The sequence below is a fragment of the Dama dama genome, chromosome 9 (genome assembly GCF_033118175.1).
Source record: "Dama dama isolate Ldn47 chromosome 9, ASM3311817v1, whole genome shotgun sequence".
Taxonomy (NCBI): Eukaryota; Metazoa; Chordata; class Mammalia; order Artiodactyla; family Cervidae; genus Dama; species Dama dama.
The window spans coordinates 48,399,990-48,418,108 of NC_083689.1; the positions used below are offsets into that span (position 1 = coordinate 48,399,990).

General features: G+C 49.2%; 1 long non-coding RNA gene across 1 annotated transcript in view; it reads right to left on the reverse strand.

Moving 5' to 3' along the window:
- Window positions 1–2,323: 2,323 nt before the first annotated feature.
- LOC133062382 (uncharacterized) overlaps window positions 2,324–18,119 on the reverse strand; it is a 37,859-nt gene continuing 22,063 nt past the window's right edge. The window contains exons 2-3 of the long non-coding RNA XR_009694154.1: window positions 9,192–9,290; window positions 2,324–2,670 (exon numbers count right to left, since the gene is read on the reverse strand). This is a non-coding gene — a long non-coding RNA (uncharacterized LOC133062382). The remainder of the gene's footprint in view (window positions 2,671–9,191; window positions 9,291–18,119) is intronic.

Genomic DNA, 18,119 nt, shown 5'->3' on the forward strand with positions numbered 1-18,119 from the left:
GCCCTTAGGATCTAACCTCACATCCAAGGGATGTGAAGCCTGAGCCCATCCTGCAAATACCGTCTAAGATATTTGTTCATTTATTCAAGAAGGATATGTTAGACTCTTACCATATGCTAGATGCCAGGGTTCCAAATCAGATAGAATATTCAAAACCTTAAATATAATCCAAGGTAGTGCGGCATACAGGCTCAACTGACATTCCTGCCTGGGATGAGAACTGGGTCTAAACTTTGCCCCCATAAAAAAGGGGGGCCTGGAGCAGCTCTCCCATTCCTCTCAGTGGATTTGGGGCATAGTGGCTGAGGCATCTTCCCTTCTCCCTTCTATTACCTTCGAACACTGAACTCAGAGGAAGCTTCCTTCTGGTGAGCCAGACTGCTGATGCTAATGGACAAAAAACTTGGGGTCAAAGAGCAAGGAACCTGGTGAGCTGCAGGGTATCAAAATCTAGCTCTGGGAGGAGGTATGGGCCAAATGCCCATGGGGGTCTGACTCTCAACTTGCAACTTGACCACCTTTAAGCACAGAAGTGTCCTCTTCAAAAAGTTACCGGGAAGGTCGGACAAGGGTGATGCTTTTTAGTTCCTAGGGTCCAGATGCCGGGTCTCCCCTCTCCCACCCCAGAGAGGCTCTCCCCCAACCACAGTGTGACCTCCTGCAGTCCAGCTGGGAACAAAGAGCGCCTTGGGGTCCTGAAACCTCAAGACCTTTAGAAGACCCTCTCTGGGGATGTGGTCTCCACTTGTTTCTTTTATGCAAACCCCAGAGCACTTCCCAATCAGGCTGTGTAAACAGCTCACCGCCACTCTCAGCTCTTCATTAGACTCCGCAGGGAAGAATGGGGTGAGGTCGAGAGTGTGTGTGTGTGTGTGGGGGGGGGGGGGGGTGGTACCCAGAAAAGTCTGGTGCTGCAGGCTGTGTCTAGTCAAGAGGCCCTGGGGCTCACAGCCCCAGCTGGAACATCTGCCCAACAGCCTTGCTTGCCAGACCTCTGGACCCGTTACCAGAGCCCTGAAGGGCCCTGCCTCCCAGAGGGATGCTAGGTAGAAAACCTGCTTCCTAGTAGAGGGAGGGGCCCAGAGTGAATTCTTCCTGAACATTGTTTCCAAGGGAGAGATGACTCTTCAAGTAAGTGAGTGGAGGCTGAGAAACCAGCCATCCTGAGGCAATGATTCTCAAATTAAGGTTCCTAAACCAGCAGCCTCACCTGGGAACTTGTTAGAAATGCAGATTCTCAGGTCCATTCAAGACCGCCTGAATCAGAAACTCTGGGGGTCTGGCCCAGCAGTCCCAGCAATCTGTATCTTAAAAGCTCTTCAGGTGATTCTCATGCACAGGAAAGTTTAAGCATCATTGTTCTTGGCTGAAGAAGACACTATTTCACCTTTTACTTGAATGTCTTCTCTGACGGAAATCTCATCACCAATTAAGACAGATAGCCTTGCTTTGAGCTAGACTGAGAGTCCCCTACAAGGATTTGCTTGTGATAGTGAAATCTGTAAACAATGTAAATGAATGTTCATCAGTGAAAGAATGAGTAAAAAACCCATAGGAATATATACTTTGGAATATTAGGCAGTCATTAAAAAGGAACATTGTAAGATTGCATATATTGATGTGCCAAGATTTCCAAGATGTACCATTAAGTGAAAAAGGAAGTTGGTAAATAAAACAAAGAACTCAGACTTATGTTTTTAAAAAAAGGACATGCAGTCACTAGAGAAAACAGTGTGGAGGTTCCTCAAAAACTAAAAATAGACCTGCTGTAGGATCCAGCAATCTTACTCCTAAGTCTATCCAGAGAAACTATGATAAGAGATGAATGGACAAAGAAGATGAGAATACATATACAACAGAATATCACTCAGACATAAAAAAGAATGAAATAATGCCATTTGTGCAACATGGATGGACATAGAAATTATCTTACTAGTTAAGTCAGACAGAAAGACAAAGACATAAGTATGATATCACTTATATGGGAAGTCTAAAATAGGATACAAATCAGCTTATTTACAAAACAGAAAGAGATTCACAGATGTAGAAAATAAACTTATGGTTATCAATCGGAAAGAGGGTGTGGGAAGGATAAACTAGAAGCTTGAGATTAACAGATAAACATTACTATACAGAAAATAAACAATAAGGACCTACTGTGTAGCACAGGGAACTATATGCAATATCCTGTAATAAACAATAATGGAAAAGAATACAAAAAATAATATATATGTATAACTAAATCACTTGCTATACACCAAAAACTGACACAACATAGTGAATCAACTATACTTCAATTAAAAAAACAAAACTTAAAAACAATCCAACATACACCAAACAAAATTATCTGTCTGTGTATTTATATACATATAAATGAAGATGCATTGAAAAAGACTGATACCCTCCAGGGAGGGGCCTCGAATGGGAGAACTCTAGTTCTAACCATACTGTTTATTTTCTTTCCCAATATCTGTTAATTAGGAAGAATGAAGCATTAAGTCAATTAAAAGAATGAATAAAAACTTTGAAGTTAATCTGATTTGATAAAGGAAATTAACTCCAGAGGCAAGCATACTGAGGTGGGGGTGTCCTGTAAGCTGGTGTCAGCACAGAGCCTGGGTAGACATCAGATGCCAGAGGTCCCACGCTGGCTCACAGTCACCAGGGCACCTGGAGGAGAAGGAGGAAGTGCTGGATCATGCAAGTGGAAGGCACGGGGTTTGCTGCCCAAGGGACTGCTGGTTAGGCCTGGTCAACCTAACCTGTAAGGTGTCTGTAGCAACCTTAACCCCAACCACTGAGCAGTGGGAGAACTATCGGCTCCTCTTTCTCAAGAAACCTGGAGAAGATCAATGCTTTCCCCACCCTGCAAAGAATCGTGGGCCATGGAGGGAATGCCAAGCAGATGAATGAAGATTTGGTATGAGATAGTCTTCACACATGCTGTCCACCGCCCAAGGCTCATTTCCCATGGAAACCTAGACAGAGCTAAGGGCACCCTCATGGGCGGGTCCCTGCCTCTCCTCTAGATCCCCTGTAACCTTGCTCAATCAAGCAGCCCCTTTTCCCTCTGTCTTTCAACAGGCCCCAGGACCTTCTCACACACTGTTTGCTAGGCCTGCTGCGCTCTCTCCCCAAACCCCCACTCACCCAGATAACTCCAACACTCACTTAAGATCTCTGCTGAACACCCACTTCTCAGGGAGGCCTTCCTGAGTCCCTCAGACCAGGTCATTTCCTGCTGAGGTCAGCCTCATTTTCATCTCGGACATTTCCTTTGTACTCAGTACATGTTACCATGATGTTTATGTATGTCTCATGCTTGTGCAATGTCTGTCTCCCCATCTCCCCTCCTGGCCCCTGAGCCCTGGTGTGAACAGGGTGGAGTCGGTTTGGCTCACTGCTCTCTCCCCAGCACCCAGCACAACCTGGCACGCAGTGGTATTCAGGTCCAAAGAGGAGCTGTGTTGTGGGGGAGAGATTCCTGACCCAGGCCGAGAGTTCTTGCAGCATGGCAGTCTTCAAAGGGTTCAAGACACAGCCTTTCCTCCAGGGTGACCATGTACGTTCATTCCTGAGGCAGAGGGCTGGACCAGATGGCCTCTACAGGAAACCATCCCATCCAAAGCCCCAGGCCATTAGGTGCAGGAGGTGGAAAGGGCAAGAGAGACAAGAACCTGACCCTCTGGGAGCTGAATCAGGTTGTTTAAAAAAAAGAAAAATGCAGTTTCCTTGCTCTTAGCCCAAATTGGGTCTGTGTGGGTACCTAACAATTCTAGGGGGGGGGGGGTTGACTTAATGACCAGAAAATAATTACTACTAATTAGCACTACCCTCATGAATAAATACATAAAGTATTTCTCCTTTTAAGAGATTAAACATTCATCCTTAAACCTCCTTACTCCCAATTGTCCCATAAAGTCTTCCTTCCCTGACACAGGAGGAAAAAACTTTACCACCACCTGGTCTAAAAAAAACACACACACAAAACCTGTAACTCCTCTCAACGAACTGAGCATCTAGCACGTGTCAGATGCAACCTCAACCCTCTCAGAGCCTAGCCCTCATGAGAGAGGGGTGTGTGGCCAGCCCCAGTGCTTGGGGCCTGTCCCCTGTATACTTGGGTCAGTCCGCTTCCCACCACAATGGGATGCCCACAGACCCCCATCATCATCATCACCATCATCACGACCTATGGCACTAACCGTGTGTCCATGTCTGTTTAAGAACTTCATGGATATTCACTCATTTGATTTCCACAATGACCAGGGAGAAGAGCTAGGCCTCCCTTTTGTCTTCCTAGCACTCATCCAACCCAGGAAGGCCCTTTTCTCTGGGAATCCAGGAATATTATCTTCAGAACTTGGCAAAAAATACAATACGGTCATCTGAGTGTTCCAGCCTTGACCACAGGTCAGATCTCCAGCTAAAGCCAGAGAAGGACACAAAAGATATTCAATGTCCATAGAAATTCCCTCCAGAGAGAGACCCTTTCCCCCTGGCCCTAATTATCAGGGCCGTGGGACGTGTTCCTTATAAAGCAAGCTGTATCAGGGAGCCTGGGGCAGGGGGGCAAGGGAGAAGTGCGGAGTCACTACGACGTGCCAGCTGTTTCTAGAATCAGATCTCCTGAGATTACGAAGCGCACAGAGGGATGGCTATTCAGCACATACCTGCCGAGAGCCTGCTCCATGTTGGACTCGCCTTGATCCAACAAGGCTAGGTTGGCTTGCACACACAGAGCCAAATGGGACCCCTGCCCTCAGAGGCTGGAAATACACATGGGTGATGCATGCAAAACCAAAGCTGCACACACACACACATGTGCACAGGAGGGCAATCAGCTCACTGTTCCACAGGAAAGACGAAGGGGAATGGGTCGTAGGGAGGTGGATGGAAACTCAGCTAGAGGGTGGAAGTAGTTGCACTGGAAGGGAGAGAGCAGGGGCAGGCAGGGGCTTGCTCAGAACATTGTGCAAATCTCAGGAAGCCAGGAGGACTACAGCTTGCTTAGGGAACCCCAAGTGGCTGAGTATTCTCAGCACAGAGAACGTCCTGGGAGCAGGATGCTTTCTGAGAGATGGGCCTTGTAGACCACAGGAGGGGCTTAGATGTGCCACATAGCGTGTGCAAGGATAGTGAGCAGAGAGGGTCCATTTGTGGTGTGGTCCCTCAAGTATCTAGAAAGGATGGCTTTGGCCACTGTGTGGTCTGTGGATAGAATGGGGCCAGAGGAGACAGAGGAGAAAGTGATAGCATCATGCGACAGGGGCCGGAAAGGAACCACCGCAGACAGTGTGGGGAGGAGGGTGGATTTGGGAACATTGAGGAAGAAGGACCAGTGCCCTCGGTGTCCACTCAGGGTGAGGAATGAGGGAGCAGAGAAGCCAGAGTGGTGTCTCCAGCGTGTCTGGGCCAAGGGAGCAGGTGGAGGCTATTCGTTGAGCCAGGAACCTAGGAGGAACTGCATTTGTTCGGTGACATGCAGTACATTTCAATCTAGATCAGTTGAACAAAAATAAATGGAAGGCTTACTATGTGCCTGGCTAGGTGCTCCCTGGGTTTACAAAGCCGTAGATGAGCTGGGTCATTTTCACAGCCTACTGGCACAAAACCCTCTTCCAGGCCTTCCCAGGTAAGGAGGTGCTGGCTGAGGCATCTGCTGGTAGGGCCCACTGCTGCCTCAGACCTTCACCCCCAAAAAACCCTCTCCGCAAGACAACGCAGAGGCCAGAATAGAAGAGAGAAAGAAAGGCTGTTGTTGACACGAGAGGAAAAACCAGGCTTCCTGTTTGAACTCAGGCAGGTACTGGAAGCTGTGAGTAATGTTGAATCTTGGCCTGCCCCGAAGGCGAAGGCGGCCTGCGGTGGGGGCTTCTCACACTTTCTGTGAAGAGTGGCTTTGAATCACTCGCTGGCAGGGGACCTGGGGCCCGGCCTGCGCAGGCTGCGTAGAAGGACCACTGCGTTGACAGGGGCAGGCGGCAGGGTGAGCGACACCCACCCTGCGCGGTGCAGTCAGTCACCCTCGAGAAGGACTCAACATCAGATTGCCAAGGGCTTCTCAAGTCACAGTCACCGGTGGCCCTGGCTCCTGTCAGCCAGACCATTCTCAGGCCCTTGGTGACTGGGACTGTTTCCTTTCTCTCTGTTTGAGGTTGGACCAGTGCATGACACATGAGGCCGGGGACACACTCTGACCGGGAATGCTGGCCTGCACTGTACCAACTCCCCATCAGACCTTGGGCAGGGTCCTCAGCCTGTCCCAGCCCCAGGCCTCTATCTCTAAAGGGACCTCATGGTGAAATAAAAGCCGTAAGACACCTGCAGAGGTAAAGCCCCACAACCTGGGCTAATGTCTTATCTCACTGAAGCCTCATAACAAGCTTCCCGGGTCATAGACAAGGAAAGCATGCTTTCCTAAATGCACATATTGTTCAGCTTTATTAAGGTATAAAGGGTACACGTTTAAAGTGTACGATGGGACTTCCCTGGTGGCTCAGGGGTAAAGAATCCGCCTGTGAATGCAGGAGACACAGGTTCGATCCCTGATGTGAGAAGACACCACATGCCAAGGAGCAGCTAAGCCCGTGCACCACAACTGCTGAGCCTGTGCTCTAGATCCCGGGGTCCACAACTCCTGAAGCCTGAGTGCCCTAAAGCCTGTGCTCCACAACAAGAGAAGCCACTGCAGTGAGAAGGCCCCACACCACGACCAGAGAGTAGCCCCTGCTCACCACAACTAGACAAAAGCCCACATAGCAATGAAGACCCAGCACAGCCAAAAATAAATCAATAAATAGTCATAAAAATAAAGTGTACGATGAGTTCGTTCTGACCTGTTTATACCCACACAAGCAACTTAACAAGTATTCCCATCCCCCCCCAAAGAGTCCTCATACCTCTTCATAATCCATCCCTCCCTCCTTCCACCGCAGCCCTAGGCACCCGCAGACATAGTTGCTGTTAATATAGATTCCTTTACATTTTCTGGAGTTTTATAGAAGTCAAAACATACAATATGTTTTCTCTTTTATCAGAATTTCCTCATTCAGCATAATCATTGTGGGATTTATCCATGTTGCTACAGATAGCAATAGTTAACTACATTTAATTGCTGAGTACCAGTCCATTGAATGGATGTACCACAATTTGTTGATCCATTCACTTTCTGGTAGATATTTGGGATGTTTCCAGTTTGGGGCTACTATAAAATAAGTTTGTTATAAACATTCATGCAAAAGTCACTGTATGCATAAGTTCTCATTTCTCTGGGTAAATATCTAGATGTCGAGTGTCTGGATCATATAACAGGTATATGTTTAACTTCTCAAGAAACTGACAAGCTATTCTCCAAAGTGGTTCTACAGTCCCCAGAAGCAATACAGTTGTTTCATTTTTTGCCAACACCTAATATAGTCAGTTTGGGATTTTTTTAAAACCATTTTGTTGGATATGGTAGTGGTATCTCACTGTGGTTTTAAGTTGCACTTCCCTGACAACTAACAATGTTGAACATCTTTTCACATGCTTATCGGCCATTTGAATTTTTTTGTGTGAAGTGTCTAGACAAGTCTTAATATCTCTGAAATTGAGATATATCTTAAAGTTGATGGCTTAACATAGCTTAACTGGCAGGGAGGGGTTTTTTCCTTTCTTATTGGGGCATAAAATAGGGTGCACCTTATGACGGATAGAATCAGATTCACAAAATATATGAAGTCACTTGCCCCAAGTCACACAGTGGATAGGGGACAGAGTGTCCAAACTTGACCCTGTCTCTTAAATAGCACATTATTCTATATGGTTAAAAGAATCAGGAGCAAGTTTGTGGGCAATGTGAAAAAAACAAACTGGGCTAACCTACTGCAATGCCATCCTGTAAGTGCTAGGCCAGAGAGCACTGGAGCTTTCAGTAGCCTGGCCCTGTGGGAGCAGATGGACAGAAAGGCAGCCTCCAGGCTTACAGGCCCCCTCCACACACCAGGTGCCTTCACTCTGAGCCTTCAACTAGCAAGGGCTTCCCAAGGCCAACTATGTGCCCGGCAGGTGTGTGGAGTGGATGGTGCTGAAAAAAAGGATACAACCTCTGACTTGCCAGGCTCAGAGTCCATAGGAGGAGACAAGTGAGATCCATGGAACACACACTCAGCGAGGATGGAATGCTCAGAGGACAGAGGGGTGCTCCCCAAGTGCTTTGTGAAAGGTATAAAGAAGTCAGTGCCGCATGATGCCTACAACTGTGAGCATTTTACGTCATACGGTTCAAATCCAGACTCCAGCCCCCTTTCAGGTGGGTGACCCCAGGCATGCAGTTTAACCCTCTGAGCCCAAGTTTCCCCATCTACAAACTGGGGGATAAATGATGTTGGTTGTGGGTATTTCTATTCCCATTTTATAGGTGAGACAACAGAGAGGATTAAATAAGAAAGTGTATGCAGAGCACTTGGCTCAAAGGAGGACTTTTTGGTCTGGGCTTTGAGGATAGCTAATGATTTGACTTGCAGGAGGAATGAGGTGATTCCAGTAGGGGAAACCTGTGTGATCCGAGGCACATAGGAAAGGGGCTGTGGTAGGAAGAGTCTGCCAGAGCGGTGATTCCCCCGCCTTTGCCCCGGAAAGGCCTTCGTAGCTGCCTCCCAGAGCATCTCCTAAAATGCTGCCAGCTGTTCTGTGTGGGTCTCAGTTTGTCTGATCCAGCCACTGGAGCTGCACATGATAAGGAGGCCCAGAGGGCCCGGCACTCTGAGCCAGACCTTGAAGCTCTGGCGCTTCTTCGTCCCACCAGGATATCGCGGGATCCCTGACTGAAGGGGCTGTCCATGAGACCTTCCAGAAATCTCCACATGTCTGCTCAGGTCCTGGCCAGCACCAGCTTGCCAGAGTACGTACGGCTAGCCACTTAACCTTTATGCACCTCGATTTCTCCATCTCTCAAATGGGGATGTGAAAATATGGCACGCCTGCCTGCCTACCCCACAGAGCTGTGGCCGAGATCAAATGAACTGCTAAAAGGTATGTGAAAGTGCTTCGAAACCTATAAGATGTTATGCTTATGCAAATTCAGGGTAATTCATAGAATCACAAAATCACAGACTGTCATGCCTACTAAGGACCCTGAAGCGCTTTCACCATGACACCTATATTTTCGCGATGGAGTAACAGAGGTCCAGAGAGGTAAAGTAACTCACCAAAAGTCACACAGCTGGTTAACCAGATTCAAGCCTCAGTTTGTCTGATCCAAGCCATTTCTAATCCCTCTGCTTCGCAGGCTGGGGATCTCTGGGTTCCTGGGAACAAGGCAAAGTGAAAAATGAAGTCAAGAGCCAGAAACGAAGTCAAGATGGTCTCTCCCAAGAGATTTGGGAAGCCACTGATTTTAGCCCAAAGCTTAGAAGCCTTTGAAAATGCCTGGATTTTGCAAACACGATTATAAGACCTCCACTGAGAAACCCTTCTCGACCTTGTCACTTTAGTCACTCTGAGCTTATCTGGGGTTTGTGCTGGCCACCATATTGATGTCAGTCTTCTCCATGGGTTGGGAGATGAGATATGGACATGAAAAATGCTTTGAAAAAACCAAGCATTGTGACTTTCCCTGGTGATCCAGTGGCTGAAAATCTACACTTCCAATGCAGGGACTTGGGTTCGATCACTGGTCAGGGAACTAGATCCCACATGCCACAACTAAAGGTCCCACATGCCACAACGAAGACCCAGTGCTGCCAAATAAATCAATATTTAAAAAAAAATACAACAACCATTGTTTACACAACACAAGGGCCTGTTCCGATTTTGAGGTAATGACTCCAGTGTGGGCAACCCTTAGTGAAAGTGGTGAAAGTGTTAGTTGCTCAGTCATGTCCGACTCTTCGCGGCCCCACGGAATTCTCCAGGCATGAATACTGGGTTGCCATTCCCTTCTCCAGGGGATCTTCCCAACCCAGGGCTTGAACCCGGGTCTCCTGCATTGCAGGCAGATTCTTTCCCATCTGAGCTACCAGGGAAAACCATGCATGGGAAGCCCTTGGTAGATTTCAAATACCAATGAGCAAACAAAAGAGCTTACACTCAACCATGGGAGACGCAGTGCCTCATGCGACTAGAACCTCAAGACTCCCCCAGGAAACCTCCGATATTACCAAGCTCTCCAGGCCAATTAACATCAGCCTCATAGAGTCTTTTCCTTTAAGGAAAACTGATGGACCTGAGTGCAGAGTCTTGGCAACTGTTGCCAAGGAGAACCAGCTCTTTCTAGGACATGGCCCAGCATTTTCTCCTCTTCTGATCGGTGCCTGCTTCTTTTTTTTCTTTGCAAAATCTTCAATACAGGCAGCAGAGAGGAGAATTTCACAGACTCAGCACATTCCTATCCCACTTCTCATAAGTTCGGGCGCCTGATTTTCTCTTGTGACGCGCATCCTATTGGTGAGCACGAGGTACAGTGAGTGGTTTTGAAGGCAGTTCCTTATCATGGAGCGTTATCTGGGCCATCAAAGTACACATTAAGAAAAAAGCAGTTTCAACATCAGACTTGAAGGGGTGACTGTTAAAAGGAAGAGCCGGGACAAAGAGACCACAGCTTTTATCACACATTATGAGGGCGGCATGTGGTGGGAATACTATATTTTGGGCCTGCTGCTGAGAATGCCTTCATGGCCTTTGAACAGAAAACAATTCGTGCTGTGGAAATTGCCGGTAATTGTCTTTACCTACAGTTTCAGAGGGCGCACACCGGGCCTTGCGGTTGTGGGTGCCGTTTCATGCCGGGGTTCGCGTCCCCGGCTCTGCTTGGCACAAAGCGAGTGGAACAGATCAGGGCCTCAGATCTGCGCACACCTGTGGTTGCAGCGAGGCAAGGATTGCCGCGAGATAAGGCAACAATGGAAAGTTTTCTCACCTGAAAGGTCTGCGGAAGAGCCCCCTGCCCGCCCCCCCAGGCCTGGGTGCCCTGGGGGGAGACTCATCTGCTCCCAGAAATTACAAGTGAGGAGGAAGTCAGTCCCCAGAGCCTGCCTCTCCCACCTAGGAACCCCAACCCCACATTTTTCGTTTTCTCCTATGCCTCCCTTTAAAAGAGCAAACAGAACTTTGAAGATCAGAGATTTTTTTTTTCTTCAAAAATGATGCATGTTCTAAAGAATGTTCTTGGTTCACAGTGAACCCAGGATCCCCCCAAGGCATCCCTCAGAGAAAACTGAAGTTGCCAGGGCAGACCTGCTACTGGAGAAAACTGAAGTTGCCCGGTCAGACCCGCTACCAGAGGTCATCCTCAGAGTTCCTCTGACCCATCCACTCAAGAACTGAGGCAGGAAGTCCAGGCAGCTCTGGACACCCTTAACCTGGTGAGGGGCCAGGTAGGACCACTCAGAGCCAGGAAAGTTGTGCCTGTCCATCCAGGGCCCAGGGCTGGGCTAGGCCCAGAGTAGATAGGGGCTACTAAGAAGGGGCCCTGCAGCCCCCTGGGCTTCAGAGCCCTCTGGGAATCAGGAATTCCCCCTCACCTATGATGCCATCAGCATGAGGGAAGGCCTGGGCCTGAGCCAGGCTAGGGTGGGACAAGTGGGAAGGGGTTGACCGCTCGCTCATGGGGTGGGGTTAGGTGGGAAGAGAAGAGGGAGAGGTGTTTCAGGGCCCTGAGGACACAGTGAGATGGAGAGGAGAAGGCAGTGAGTGCTGGTTCAGTCGTCAAACGCCCTGGGTTTGTTTTCTTAGCGGTTTTGTTTTTCATTTGGCGACATCACACGGCACACAAGATCTCAGTTCCCCAACTGGGGATTGAACCCATGCCTCTGCAGTGGAATCACAGAGTTCTACCCACTTTGTGGGTAGACTGCCAGGGAATTCCCTCTTAGGCTTTTTTAAAATTTATTTATTTGACTGCACTGGGTCTTAGTTGTAGCATATGGGATCTAGTTCCCTGACCAGGGATCAAACCCAGGCCCCCTGCATTGGGAGCACAGAGTCTTAGCCACTGGACTACCAGGGAAGTCCCCATCTTAGACTTTTTTATTGTGAAAAATAGCCCACTCAGAAAGTCCATAAAGCATAATCCTGTACAGCTTAATGAATGATTGGAGAGAATACTCCTGTACCCAGCAAGAACATGGACTGCTGCCTGGAATCCCCTTGCCTCACCCAACCACCAAACTCCTCACTAAAGGTTACCATTAGCCCAACCTCCAGGGTAACCCCTTCCAACTTTAGTTTTATCCCCAACACCACAGAGTAGTTTTACCTGGTTTGGGACCATGTATGAATGGAGTCCATCGTTTGTATTCTTTCGCCCAACACCACGTGTTTAAGATCTATCCGTGTTGTTGTGAGGAGCTTCAGTTCATTCATCTTCACTGCAGCCAGCTTCCTGGCCTGTTTGCTGCCCTACCTCTCGGTTTGCAAGAAGCAGGGGCTGGGGGAGGCCCAGAGACCCTGCTCCCCCAAACCAGCCTGGAGCGCCAGGCCTCCCACAGGCCGTGGGGCTTTGCCCAGACTCGGTTGTCTCCAGCTGGCTTTGCTCCGTGGGGACATGTGAGTACAAAGAGAGCATGCTCCCACACAGCTTCCCCTGCAGAGCTCCACGTGGGGGCATGCCAGAGGCTCCGAGAGCTCAGAGTGGAGGCTCACCCCAGCCTCCGCACGGACGCCTGGCAAGGGCAGTGATCCATGGCTGCCCTGCCGTCTCTCAAATCCAGCTGGGCTTTGGAAGCAAACAATAAACCCAGGCACATCCCAAATGGGAAGCAGGTGGCTTCCTGGGACCAGATTTCTTAACATTGGTTTACCCCTTCTTCAATGTGGTTCCCATTTGAAGGAGTCTGAGCCTTTGGAGCCTATAACCCATATGAAAAATGATATAAATTATAGTTCACCATCCCAGCCTGGCTGTTTGGGATGTTGGCATAAACATTAAGGAAGGGCCACCCTGATTATAAGGTAGGGGCCCTGGAGAGAGGTGGGGTGGGCTGGGCAGCCCCCCAACAGTCTCTCTGCTCCCCTCTGGGTGTGGGGAGTAGCCAGTTCACCTCTCCCCATCACCATTGAAAATGAGGCTCAACAGAACCTCGTGAGGTAGGCTCCAAGCAACGGGAGTGCAAAGAGGCCCCCTCCTGTCTTGTCAAGCCCCTGCCCCCACCGCGTGTCTCCCATCATTCCCCATGTTCAGGCGTTTCCACCTCCCAGCTTTTGCCCACGGCTGTGAGGTTATCCTCTCACCTACCCACAGTTTACCTTCCCAGACCCCGGGAGCTATTCCAATTCTCCATGGGCTGTTCGTGAGCAGTTGGTTCAACAGCCCACTGATGTCCTGCCCCCAAATGCCTGCCATTGCTCCCCGCTCCTCTGAACCACACCAATTAGCACTGATTACAGAATGCATGCATTGTTCTTTAACGGTTTCATGTGTGCACGTCCCAGATCCCCAGACAGTGAAGCGTGGAGGGAGTGGGGAGGTGGAAATTAGCCAATTCTCTACTCCTTTTCTCGGCTTTAGTGCTCCCATCTTTGAAAGGAGATGGAGCCAGAGGCCTCACAGGCACCCCCCTTGCCTGCCTACTCCCCAAGTATCAGGTCTGGGGGCTCTTCAGGAAAGAGAAGTGATGATGGAGTGTCCCCTCAGCCTCCACCCTCAGGCCCTCTGCTGCCAGGAAACCCACTCCCACCAACCCTCATTCTGAGGTCCCATCCCTCGGCCTCCGCCCCCAGCCCCACCTCCTGCCACTGAAAGGCAGCATTGGGGCAAACATCCTAAACCACCAAGCGCTTCTAAAAATATGGTGTTTTTGTCAGAGAGCAACCTTCTACTTCCTTCAGACTTTGATCTCCATGCAACCCACGGAGAGAAGACACACAATAACAATTTAAAGCTTTCGTCTTTCCTTGGGGGCTACCTCTCAAGGGCTTTGAATCCCCAACTGGGTGATGGTACCCGCCTTGATCCTTCTGAGCATGCTCAGATCCATCTGCCATTGGCTGGGGGTAGGGGACAGACACATCTGCCCCTTGGGTAAGTCTATGGGCAAGGAGAAAAGTCAGAAAAGACCCAGAGGCTGCCGGGGTACCAACTCAAACCCTACGCAGTTTTATAAGACCCTTGGCTTTCTAAAATCTAGAGAGAAAAATCATGCTACAGGATAAGGTGGAATATTTAAGAGTTCAAGTACAGAAATGGACTGGGGGAAAAGAATGGAGAAGTTAGTGTCAGCTTTGTGTTGGACACTCATTAAATATGTGTTGAACTTTCAGTGAAGGCTGCAGACTGGAGAGATCAGGAAAGTTCTTCCCATTCTTCCCGCAGCCTTGTGGGCTAGGCCCTTGGAAGGATGCTAAGAGACAGGGATGGAGAAGTAAGGGACTTCTTAGCAATGGAACAGCATTGGCAAAGGCTTAGCCACAAACCTAACAAGAGAAGCTTCTAATTCACACCATATTTGGCAGAAACAGAGCTATGGAAACTCTCCCACTACCTCTGCATGAGCTGTTGCTGCCCTGCCGGAAACACAGGTAGCAAGAATAGGGACAGTGATGAAATGATCATCCATGGGCCCCACTGTATGCCAGGCAGCAATTCTAAGTGCTGAACATGCAGGTCCTTGCAACAGACCTGCGCTGTCATGATCTGCACTCACTCTTCCTTCAGGGAAACAGCCTCGGAGAGGGCAAGTCCTTCGGCCCCAGTTCAGTTGGAGTTGCATTTAGGATTGAGGCAGCCCTGCTCGTGATCCATAAGGTCTCAGCACAGGCCTATTCTGTGCTTGCTGAGCAAGACCCCAGCCTTCCAGCTCAGACAGGGAATGACTCCACTATCCATTTCTTCAGGGGCCACGCCTTCTCTGCTCACAACCTCATTTAGTCCCACAGCAACTCCAGCAAAATCATGGTGTTCGTTACCAAAACCAGTGAGGAAACTGAGGCTCAGAGCAGTTAGCTCACAATTACTAAGCAGCAGAGTGCGATTTTGAATTCAGATCCATCCAACCCCAGATCTGAGCCCCTAACTTCTGTGCAGCCTCTCTGGGTCTCACCCTCTGCCTGGGAATTCCAGACTGTGAGTAATTCAAACATGTCTGAAAAAGTCGAGATCACTATAATTTCCTAAAGACTTTAATAGAGGCAGAACCTCTCGCTTCAAAACAAAAAATTTATCAGCAAAACTGCCAAGTGGGTTGTGAGTCACCGTCTTGGCTCTCTGTTCTGGAGAGAGAGCTGTGTGTGGGAGGGCTCCAGGACGGGGGCCAGGCATGGAAGGCCAAGGCTGGGGTCCTGGATTTGCCCCTCACGTGCTATTAAAACCTAGGGTAACATCTTGATCATTCTGGATCTGTTGCCTCATCTAGAAGATGTGCAGGTTTCTCTGGTTCTAGATATTCCCACTCCTGCCAGTGCCCCCCCACCAACCTCCACTGGCCCCCCATGAGGACAGAAGAAAGATACTATATTTGCAGCATTGCTGCCTAGTTCAGTAAATTTACTTCTGGGGCGTAGGTTACCACAGATCTGCATCCAAGTCTTTCTTGCTTTTGGCCCTTAGCACTTCTCAGTAAAGAAAGCAGAATGCAAAAGAATTGATGCCTTTGAACTGTGGTGCCAGAGAAGACTCTGAAAGTCCCTCGGACAGCAAGGAGATCAAACCAGTCAGTCTTAAGGGAGATCAACTCTGAATATTCACTGGAAGGACTGATGCTAAAGCTGAAGCTCCAGTATTTTGGTCATCTGATGCAAACAGGCAACTCATTGGAAAAGACCCTGACAGTGGGTGAGATCAAGGGCAGGAGAAGAGGGTGTCAAAGGATGAGATGGCTGGACGGTATCACTGATGCAATGAATTTGAACTTGGGGAAACTCTGGGAGATGGTGAGGGACAGGAAGGCCTGATGTGCTGCAGTTCATGGGGTCACAAAGAGTCAGACACGACTGGGTGACTGAACAACAACTTCTCAGGAACCAGCAGAGTGGCTGGAGTTTCCTTATGTGGCTAAAAGTTTTGACCAGGGTTTGCCAAAGACATCTGCAGCAAAGGTCTCTTTCAATCTAATGCTCAGTCATCCTTCTAGGGAATAAAGGTGACTTATGGATTCGTAAATCTACCAGCAATCTGCTGTAGTTGGGAACAGCAGCTGCCCTGGCCTTTGGCAACCTGAATGCTCGTGAGTCATCGGAGCATAGGTGCTCCTCACCTGATAGAACTGGATGTGGCCCTGCAAAGTTAGATGTCAATGGAACCCACTCCAAATGCCCCAAAGGACGCCATTTGTTTCCAAGGGTGGGCAAGATCGCTGCCTGTTACTTTTAATCAAGTTGGATTGTCACATAATGGGGGTACTGAACAGTGATGAGCAAGATGCGCATGGGGACAAGAGACACACATGCATGTGTCTATGTCCCCAGCACAGACACAGGGGTCCCATGTGAGTGGTGCTCCCAGAGTGTTTCCATGGTAATCTGCTTGTGCGTCCAGTGCCCTCACAGGGAGACAGGTCCAGCCACAGAACACTAGGTTGAGGCAGAGCTGAGCATCCCACCTCAGCCCAAGTCCGACAGACCTATAATTGCCCAGGTAGCTGGTGATGTCTTTTCACAAGGCCCGACCAGATCTTCCAGACAGAAGTGTCTTCAGACCTCTCAGAGCAGACAGCAGGGAGCATTCCAGATCTCCCATCAGGGTTCCTCACATCAAGCTCAAAGCTTGGATCTGGACAGGAGAAAACAGGCCTACATGCAGGGCAGGGGCCAGTACCCACATAGTTCTGGGGGGAGTAGGGATGAGGGCCCTCTTCCCTGCTGCCAAGAGATGACTGAGCCTTTCCTCAAGGGGAGGGGACCCTGGGTACTCCCCTCCAGGGCAGCTTGCTACGTTGGGGAGCTAATGGACTCTGAAGGAAGCCAAGCCTGTGATAACACAGACACCGCACGTGGCTGTCCTGTCCTACCTGCATGCAGGTCTACGCACACCTGGCTATGGACTGGCCCTGCCCAGTCCTGCGTGCTTAGGAAGTCACACGGCCTTCCCAACAACCGGAAAGTAGGGACCAGTTTAGCCGCCCACCCTTGGTTCTACTTGGACCAATAGGGCCACCACGTCTCAGAATTCCTGGGGTCACCATTCATGTGACAGTCCACATAAACAATGTCTTCTAGCGTTGGGCGGGCTAAGCTTGGTGGCCACATGCAGCAACCCTAGATGGAGCCAGGCTGATGGGAGGGCACGTCCTGAGGGGAGCCCTCACTGTCCGCAATGCAGGGCAGGGAGTTCACTTCCTCCTTTCCTGGAGACTGCTTCAGCCCAGAGTCTGGCCCCAGCCAGTTCCTCCAGGAGCCCAACCCAAGCCATTAGCATGAGACGTGAGGCAGGGAGAGGCCAAGAACCCACGGGCTCTTTCTCTAAAAAGCCGCCGTGTGAATCACAGGCACACGCCTGTAGTTCAAGAAGCACTCTAGGGACTTCCGTGATGATCCAGTGGTTAAAACTCTGCACTTCCACTGCGCTGGTTTGATCATCCCTGGTTGGGATGCCATATGGCCAAAAAATAATAATAATAACAAGATCTTCTAACAACGCTAGTTAAATCATGTCACTCCCTGGATTAAAATCTTGGTGGACTCTCATTAGAATAAAACCTTAATTCTTAAATGTAAAAAAAAGCACTCCAATAAACTCGTTGTAAGAAGGCTAACAACCCAAAGGAAAAACAGGCAAAGGACACAGAGAAGTAACAAAAACTTAAAAAACAGCTCTTAAACATATGAGAAGATAATAAGAGAAACACAGCTACAACAGGATGCCATCTTTCTCCCATCAGAACAAAAAAGACTGACACATTTTATAACGCTGAGTGTTGGTGAGGCAGTGGAGGGCCTGCACTCTTCTGAGTGGGAACTACCCCAAGGGAACAGCGCTTGGTTATTGCCATCACAGCCACTAATGCACATCCTCTTTCACCCAGCACTTCCACAGCTGCGAAGCAGCCCACAAATAACTTGCCCATGTGTGAAATGGTGAATGTGCCAGATCATTCACGGCAGCATTGTTTATGACCATAAATATCCAAAATAACCCAAGTGATGGTCACAAGGAGACCGATCCATTTGAATATGATTCATTTACATAGTGGAATACTATTCTG